The sequence below is a fragment of the Apostichopus japonicus genome, chromosome 19 (genome assembly GCF_037975245.1).
Source record: "Apostichopus japonicus isolate 1M-3 chromosome 19, ASM3797524v1, whole genome shotgun sequence".
NCBI classification, from domain to species: domain Eukaryota; kingdom Metazoa; phylum Echinodermata; class Holothuroidea; order Aspidochirotida; family Stichopodidae; genus Apostichopus; species Apostichopus japonicus.
In genome coordinates, this window is record NC_092579.1 from 5,324,633 (window position 1) to 5,334,274 (window position 9,642).

The 9,642-nt window shown below is 35.3% G+C and overlaps 1 protein-coding gene and 1 long non-coding RNA gene across 2 annotated transcripts in view; both read left to right on the forward strand.

The window, feature by feature from the left end:
- The window catches only part of LOC139959744 (uncharacterized), a 178,470-nt gene that overhangs the window by 135,898 nt on the left and 32,930 nt on the right, over positions 1-9,642 (forward strand). The window lies entirely within an intron of this gene.
- LOC139960610 (uncharacterized) lies at positions 2,735-6,442 on the forward strand. The gene is made up of 3 exons (XR_011790572.1): positions 2,735-3,061; positions 3,532-3,609; positions 6,360-6,442. It is a non-coding gene; the product is annotated as an uncharacterized lncRNA (long non-coding RNA).

Sequence of the window (9,642 nt, forward strand, 5' to 3'; positions counted from 1 at the left end):
ATTATTCGCAAAATGCTGCTTCAAAATAGATATGCCTACCATCTTTCAAACGTTTGTTAGTGTCTAGAGTAATTACATAGATCCCCATTAAGAGAATACTTTGGTAGAAGTACAATTTTTCGTTATATTGAGACTCGTATGTTATCATATCGAATATGGATGGCTTAATGGACATGAAACAATCAAACCAACCCATACGCCGTCATCTGGTGATTTTTAGGCCTGCTCTGTTAGAGTATGTTATTGTGTCAAGTATGGAAAGGTGTCTTTTGTCAGAGCAGTGGTACTGGGAAACGGCTTAAGATGTCTAGCTTGTACCGAACAACTTATCCAACTTGAAAAATGTAGTAAATAATCCAAAATGAAGGAATATGTAATTCTGTAGAATCTTTCAGTGGGAGTTGGCTTTCTGCTTGCTTTAGCTGAATCGATTAGCATTTTTAGTACGGTGTAGAACAGAGATTCCCTTACTTTATCCCCTCCCCACGAACCCTCTGTGGATGTCAGAGTTGTCCACGAACCCACAACTTTTCGAGACAAGATCTGAGTCATTATTATACTACAATACGCATAACAGTGTTTCGTAAAAGATCAAGTTCATAGTGTAATATTGTAATGAAAATAAACAAGAGATGAACAAATATTTATTTGTAAACTTCAAGATTAGATCAGCTCTTTATCTTCACGACGTACTGTCATGCGTACAACAACTTCACCAAAGTCACGCGGCCTGTGTCTGGAATAATTCATTTATTTATCACATGCACGTTACGGTAGCCTACTTTTATGGCAACATATGCGTATGGAACGCGAAAAGAGTCTGTCGATAGGTACGACTTTTGTACATTACTAAAGTATATGATGTATCAGATTTAAGTTCAACAAAAAGCACTCTAGTTTTCACTTTCAGAAACGTCTCACGAACCCCCTGGGATGGACTCACGCACCCCCTGGGGATTTATGCACCCAGTTAGGGAACCCTTGGGCTACAGCGAGAAGGGTAAGACTAAGACCCATTCCTTTCTGAATTCTGAGGTTCTTTGTTAATATTAACCTTCATTGCCGTGCACCCGGGGGATGGGGGATGTATCCCCCAAACATTCGACTAGGGGGAAGGTCCATGTAATCATCCACCCCACCCCAATGTTATGTATATGCGTGTGCCAGATAGTACAGGTTTTCTCCACATGGAAAATAATGATTAATTAAAGAGAGGGTGGTCATTTAAAAGGGTTTTTAATGTTGAAATAAGGTTACAAAATCGGGGAAATGGGGATATATCCCTCAACTGACTGGGGGGGGGGGCGAGGGGGATGACCTGTCTAATCATCTCCCCCGTGTTATATATAGACCCTAACAAATGTTACATCGTTAGAAAGTTGAACGTAAATACTGTAATTGTACGTGTCTATGTCGCTATGACTGTGCCTGCAGCTCGGAAGAGTTGGTAATCGCGTCCTTGGCGACACATTATTTGGTAGGATGTTAACGGACAGCCCTCCGCTCATACCCTTCCCGGGTATCTCACTTGCACTTTGCTCTTGGTTCGCTACCGTACCCCTCATCTTAAAATATGTGGATAACCTCATCCCCCCTCCCTCCCCTCCCCACCGATGTCAAAAAGATATCTACGCCACTGTTCACCTTTATCCCGATGTTTTCATTTGTACACGCGAAGTGTGGGAAAGGCCTCGCTATAAATACAGGATGAGGAAACTTCGTCGTGAACTTTCCATAAACGGTGTCATATGCATAGGGTATTGTGTTATATACAATGTATTGGAACAGCAGTGTCGGAAGTCGTTATCTTGTATAGCCATATAAGCTAACTACTCTTGATATTAAGTATTAAAGCAGTACAGTATATGTATTTAAGGTTTCTCTTAAACACCGCTATGCACTGAACAAGGCTTTCCATGTTAATTTTATTTGGAGGTCGAAATTGTGTTCCAATGGGAATGGAAGTTAATTAAGGCTGACTCATAGAAGAACGAAGCTCATACAGGAAGCTCAGCATCTTTCGCCTGCATGCGTGTGCACTAACACACACGATGAACCGATTTTGGAACATATTTTCATCCAACCTATTTACTCCCGTCTGAAACCCCAACTTCACTACCTCCCCCACTAATCTAAACTGCCCAATATACTCTGATGTGAAACAATTCATCTCCTTATTTTGTCAGGTTTCTATTTTGAATAATAACGGAAACTAGTAGAGAATTTTCCAATATTCCGCTATTAGATACGACTATATAGGACCGTTGACCACACAAGTCCGCCGTAACCATTTGAAAGACGCTATAACGTTATCCGCCTTTTACAGACTTGTTGGACTGGTTAGAGAGACAAATATGGTGGCCCACTTACTCAATGGAAGTTAGATTGAGGGAGATGGATATCTCAGGCTATGTGATTATTTCAATGATGATCTGTAGACTTTACGTACAGACCACCTGTATTGATGTTAATCCAGCCCCCTCCCCCCGCACCCCTCCCTCGGTCCCTCCACTCCTCTCCCTCCCTTTTCGAGAATGAATTTCTATGTATTTAGTAAGGTACGACATAACATTCCAAGTAAGATTCAAATAGGTTAAATTAAACAAGAAGGAAAACATCAACGACCTGCTTTAAGTTCAATATTGACTTAAAAATCACGCGATATGTTATATCTAAAAGGTCAAGGGCTAGTGGGCGTAATTTAGTCTTTAACTCATTTGCTATAGAGACCAGATCAGATCAAGCTTGCACTCCTCTCTTACTGTAGCAGTCAACCCTCCATTATCTCTTTCGTGCTCCACGCTTCAGTGTTTATTATCTATTATTCAGTAGATAATTTCTTCGATCCTCTGATCAAAGCCATAGCAATCCGTTTTCTTTTAAATGATCTCAAAGGACCATCTGTTTGAAATTTGTGTTATCACTTCACGCTTCGTTGACCTGCCAGCAACTCAGCATACAAACCTATCGAATTAAATCAAGAACAAGTTTATATTGAAGACCTATCGAAGAATATTAGCTGTAGCTCACCTGCACCTATCTTACAGAGACGTCTATTATTGTAAGTAAAAAGAAAACATTTATGAATTTTTATTAGCAGCATTCCAGTATAGGGAAGTATAGCTAAATTGTACAACATGCTTATATACGGGACAGTTTAAATAAAAATATCAATTTCTTTAAAGAAAATTTCCTGTTTTCACCATCGTATATATAAATTCATTAATTTTACGAAATTTAAACTAGTTTGTCACGATTTCGTCGTCTTTTTCGCAATCCAAAATGAACTAAAGATAGCTGCAGGTTAAAAAGTATGTCCAGTGAACCTTTCCTGATGACCAAAAACATCATCTAATACATCATTAAGTGCAAAGTTGCTCGTTAAAGATCATAAAGGCCACATGATTCACCCAAAAGAAGTCTTCTTTCCGTTCCACTGATCTCTGTATTTGTTGCGATATATTCCTCGATAAGAATATATTTTAGAAAGTAGTATTTGTTTCTTAAGACTTTTTCTAATTTTATCCGCAGATCAGGACTCCCGCTGCATTAAAATAATTTTCTCAGAACTAATTAAGCACATTTCAAAATGGCCGCCACAAAAACCTCGTAAGATTCACTGTTGTTTTCTTGTTTATAAAAAAAAAATTTGTTTATACCAGGCGATTATACATGACAGTATAAGACAAATATTGATTATTTGTTTACTTTATATTCATCTATATACAAGCAATGTTGTATACTGAAAATCTTTCACAAACCGGGCTGTTCGTTCCTCAGATAACTTCTGAAATGGAGGAAAGGGTTCAGTGGCGATGGGGTGGGATGGGGTAGGGTGGGCGTGGTAAAAAAAACACCTAAGGGTGGTAGGACATCACGGTGTCGTTGAATTGAGAAGTTAAAGTACAAAGCCATCTCAAATCGCCAATAAAATGGATCCTTTCTGCATTCTACGCCACGAATTCCATTATTTCCATTATTTTCAACGATATAGGACCTTTCAATTGATTAGTTTAATTTATCAGCAAAAATGGCACTTCTTGATTACACTATTCCTAAATGTCTCAACGAAAGGACACTTTTTAAATATCAAAGAATGACAAAGAAGGGAACTTGTCAAAAATTGGCACTTCTAATCTATGAAACGGGGAACTTCTTAACGTTTCTGTTACAAAACAGGAGGAACTTGTATCCTCGGATTCCCTGCATCGGTTCAATCGCCCTTTGGATATAGCACAAATGGTTAAGTCAAAGCTTAGCCTGGTGGACATAAAGGGTAACTTTAAATACAAAATTAACTTAATGTTTTGTAGACTTTTAAAATACTCTGCTTTCAGCCCATGTTGGATGTCTATATCACTTTTCATTTTAAAGAAATGGTCCTTTATACAAATGAGGTTCATCACTTTGAAGTGACTGGACCGTATTTAGTCTTATACAAATACCATTACGTCAGTTTCTCTGATACAACACAAGAGTCATTGTGAAGACTTTTATGGCCTCCAATGCCATATGTTAAGATGCATTGCAAATTTGTCATGTACAAAAGGTGTTAAACGTCATCCAAGGATGTGTTTTGCTTTTAGGGAGATAAAAGAACATGTTTTGGTGGAGTTATTAGAATTTCTAAGCAATGGATTAACATTAAGACTTAGGATTGCACTGAGGCGCCGACGCATCGATCGACCCTTAAGAGCATTCCAGAGTTTAAGCATATTTTGAAGGTAAGTATAAGGTAAGAAGGTAAATATAAGTGGAAAGCTGTGTAGCTATAAAAACATTATTACTAGAGAGTCAAGTTTGTCCTTTTTTCTCTTGGACTTAAAGGTTGTGAAGACTCGCTCACAAAGAAACGTCTCATGTGGGTAATCTGACCTAGTTTCGAATGAGGTGTAACAGAAGTGTTAGACACTACCATCGATCCCAGAAAACACACACCCAGCTTGCTACCGTCGGTAATTAAACACTAGTGTACAGTCAGTGCATACAGCTGCGTTCAATACCCACAGCACAGTGTACAAACGATACAGCATTGGACATCTCAGGTCCAGCTAAAGATAACAATTTATCATGTTTCATAACTGTTTGCATTTTGTAGCGACAAGCAGAAAACTTCACTTGCAAGCAACGGAAAGTTAACTTTTTCAGGGCACGCGGTTGGGGCATGTCTTCAATGCCTTTTATTATTATTATTATTATTATTATTATTATTATTATTATTATTATTATTATTATTATTATTATTATTATTATTATTATTATTATTATTATTATTATTATTATTATTATTATTATTATTATTATTATTATTATTATTATTATTATTATTATTATTATTATTATTATTATTATTATTATTATTATTATTATTATTATTATTATTATTATTATTATTATTATTATTATTATTATTATTATTATTATTATTATTATTATTATTATTATTATTATTATTATTATTATTATTATTATTATTATTATTATTATTATTATTATTTAATGATTACCGGAGCCTTTCACAAAGTTAGCTTTCTTGAATGTCTCCACCAGTTTTACACAAGTTGTCGACATCTCTCTCTCCTTTTTTGGCGCTGAATGCACATGTATTATAATGCACTGCATGCGTGTTGTCGACAAAACAAGTTGAATCAGAAAGTAACATCAGTACATATATATTGATAACAACGAATATTGAAGATAAATAAATATGTTCAAGCAAACTAAATATAGCCTATGCAATTTCGTCAATTGGACTGAAACTTGGACTGCTTATTAACAATTAAGGCCTATAGTCGGTGCTATTATATGTGAGAGAAATTTTGTGAGAGTTATATTTTCATATCTGTTCAACACACAGTAATTCATTGGAAATCTTTTTCTACATTCTGACCTTTATTTAAACTTTAATAGGATACTTTAATAGGAAAAATCCTATTAAATACTTTAATAGGAAACAATTTTATTCGGTCAATTTTCCAGTTTCTAGCACTTTTTACCCCGTTTGCTATATATAAACTCACGCAGCCATGTATTTTCTTCACGTAAATGCCCGAGAAAGTTCTTCTTAATTGGACACCATTGTAAGTCGTGTGTCTATTTAGGCCAGTATCCGATAATTCCTAATTATTAGGCCTTGAACGACTCGTTTCTTATATCTTCGAGGTTACTTTGTCGATTAATTTGCTCTGGACATCTGCCAATGTGGTCACGACTTTGTAATTCCATGCATAGATCAATAGCTTATTTAACAATTCAGTACCGTTTGCAAGACCTAGGCTACTTCGCAGTCTGAGAGTTCTTCGTTACCATGGATACAACCTTCCAACCCTGACCTAACTTTTCACCTTTTGGCTTCACAGAGTGTATACAACGATACCACGATTCACAGTACAAGATGGTTACGAAGTGTGGAGCATGGACGTACTATTTACAAGCCGTTTGGCTGTGGCTGGATATAATGACAAGACAAACTGCAGCTTTATTGATCTGTTTATATTAAAATTTGATCCTGATTCTCAAGAAAACCCGTTTCTATTGACGTCAGAACCCTATTATTCTGAGGAATTTACCGAGTTTGGTTCATCATGGCGGTCTGTTTGTTTCCTGGATGATCGTTTGTTTTTAACGTGTTGTGAGGATACGATAGCATTGTACGATAGTAGTAATGGGCGTCTGGTCAATAAAGGGAAGTTAAACGGTGTAGCCTCGTGTATGACAACCAGAGATGGGTTAGTCTATGTCGGTTTAGGGTCCAATGAGGTGATTGTCTTAGATTCAAGAGAATTGAGAAACAAGAAGACAATCACCGTAACAGGATTAGTAGGAGGAGACTGGCCCTGTGATATAACAGTTAGTAATAATAAACTGTTTATCTGTACAGGCTGGTATAGGAGAGCTTTAATGTATAATAGTGAGGGAGAAATAGAACAAGAATATACAAACACACAGTACAGAGAAGCAGATAGTATAACAGTCAGTGAAGAGAAAGGATTAATATTTATAGTATGGGGTGAGGGTGAGGGTAGTCAAGTTGTTGTTTACTCTCTATCTGGGGGTCATTGTTCCATCTTTGGGGGTCATTCTTCCATCTCTGGGGGTCATATCTTGGCTTCTTTTAAAGTTCCTGATTATTCTCAGAGAATCAGGATCAATAATAACATAAACAGATTGATTTTGGTTACCTTGAAAACTGGAGAAGTATATGAATATCACACAGTAAGTACAAATACAGAATATATAGGCCTACGGTAAAAATTAGGAATATTTATCACTTTTATTCAAACAATCCTTTGTATGAAGATCAACAAATTTGGTTTCATACAATGCGAACAAGTGAGGAGAAGACACTCTTAGATATTTTGAGATCTACTTTGCAAAATTTAAAGAAAAATAAGGACATTTTTTTTTCATTAGGATGATGTGATTCTGTAAAGAGATTAAGTAAAATTGGTTGGCTTAAATATAGACAAAATTATTTCTAGTGAATGCGGAATTGTTTTAAGAACACATCTATTACTTGTTTGTTAATAGGGAGATCAAAATGGTGGGAAAATAATTGCAAAATTTTATGAAGAATTAGGCCTTTGGATGCTTGTACTTTCCAATATTAGAGCAACACAAACTTTGGAAAATATTTCTTCTTATTTTATGAGCTTACGATCTGCTAATTTGTACAAATTTGGTATTAGTGAATGCGGAATTTTATTGAGAACACAACTATTACTTGTTTGTTGAGAAGGAGATCAAAATGGTGGAAAAGTAAGGACAAAATTTTATGAACAATTTAGGCCATTGGATGCTTGTTGCACTTTACAATATTAGAGCAACACACAAAATTTAGAAAATATTTTTCCTGTTTTATTAGCTTGCAATCTGGTAATTTCTACAAATTTGATATTAGTGAATGCGGAATTTCATAAAGAACACAACTATTACCTGTTTGTTAAAAAAAAATAGTGCAAGAGTAAGTGCAAAAATGTATGAAAAAATTAGGCCATTGGAAGCTTGTTGCACTTAAGATCTGGAAAAATTCAAATAAAAATAGGTGCTATTTTTTAGGCCATGATTTCTAGTCTAGGTCAAAAATTCTTTGCAAATTCATGTAAGATGAATGGTGCATGGCGTAACAGCTCAGACAAAAAAGTGTACTCCTTTATCATTAATTTTGACTGTCATAGTCAAATATATAAAAATATATAAAATATACAAATTTGACAAAAATCAATGCAAACTATTGCTAAGAACACAAATGGTACAATTTTCCTTGCAATGAGGTAAAATTCAAGAAAACTTAACTTAATTTTTAAATCTTAATTTAGGCCATAGGGATTAGTTTTGCACTAGTGCACATGTATAGCAAATTCTGCAGTGATGATACCTTGATTTGATCACAGTATTTAAGTCTTGATAAAGTAGTATGACACATGCTTGCTTCTATTTTGGTCCAAATTAGTCAATAAAGCAAAAAAAGAAGCGGAAAATGTCATCTTAGCCTTGTGGTGCTATTTTCACATGGTCAACAGAGTAAAGACTACAAAATTCGCAAAGCCATTGAAATCATTTTCATTACTTATGAGGAGAGAAAGTTGTAGCTAAGCTCAGGCTTTACTTTAATGGGGATTGCATTGAGTCAGTTGACAGTCTTCTTGTCAGTTCTCTTCAATTGGTTCATTTTACTGATGGCCTGTGATTTCCATTATGTAGAATGCACAGTGTAATGTAGTCTTTTTAAGTAACAATAGGAAACATATTTTGAATTAATTCCTGACAATGCTAATTAGGTACAATTTAGCTGTACCACAGTCATAATGTACATAGGTCATATGGGAATAAGCAGGAAAATGAGGTAAAACATTAACTGTTTTAAAATGATGTTAACTTATATGGTTGAAAACTAAGAAAGTAACGTATTACTGCAGTGCTTTCCTGTCAAGTTTGTGATAGTAATGATTATATAGATATTACTGTGTGTAAGTGGTCACACACAATATCCTGCTTAATTGTCTAAATACCCAATACACTAATTAACAATGGTGAAGATCCCCACTCATTAGCTGTCATCAAGCACAGAGTGTATTGTATGCTATTGCTATGCACATGGATTAAACATGATCATTGCTACCCAGGCATGAGAAAGCATTACCACATGTCAACCAGTGTAAGAACAATAGTATTCCTGTAAAAGGCCTTTTTATACATGTCATCAGGCTAAACCCATATATACTAGTAATTATGTCTAATGTGAAAACTTGGTTTAGCATTATATATAGTTGATAACTGCACATAGTCTAAATAATTCAATGTTTCACATGAATTCTTTGTCATGAAGAGCTGTGTATAGCTCATAGTACAGTAGCTGCACTATACGCTTGAGTGTGTACACCAATCTTGAAAAGCCTCACAGTGCATATGGACTTTGAATATTCAATCATTTGAGCTACAGCACATGTAGTTTAGCTGTGCAGCTTACAAGCATTTAGCCATACTTTCCAGCATATAATGCTTTCAGTTAGTTGTGTACTAATTCAGTACAACATTTTAGGATTAAATAAATGAATCTTCTGTAATTAAAATACTTTGTAAACAACAACACTGCATCAATAATTGACATAGTAATTAACATGTAAACTAACACTGTTAAGA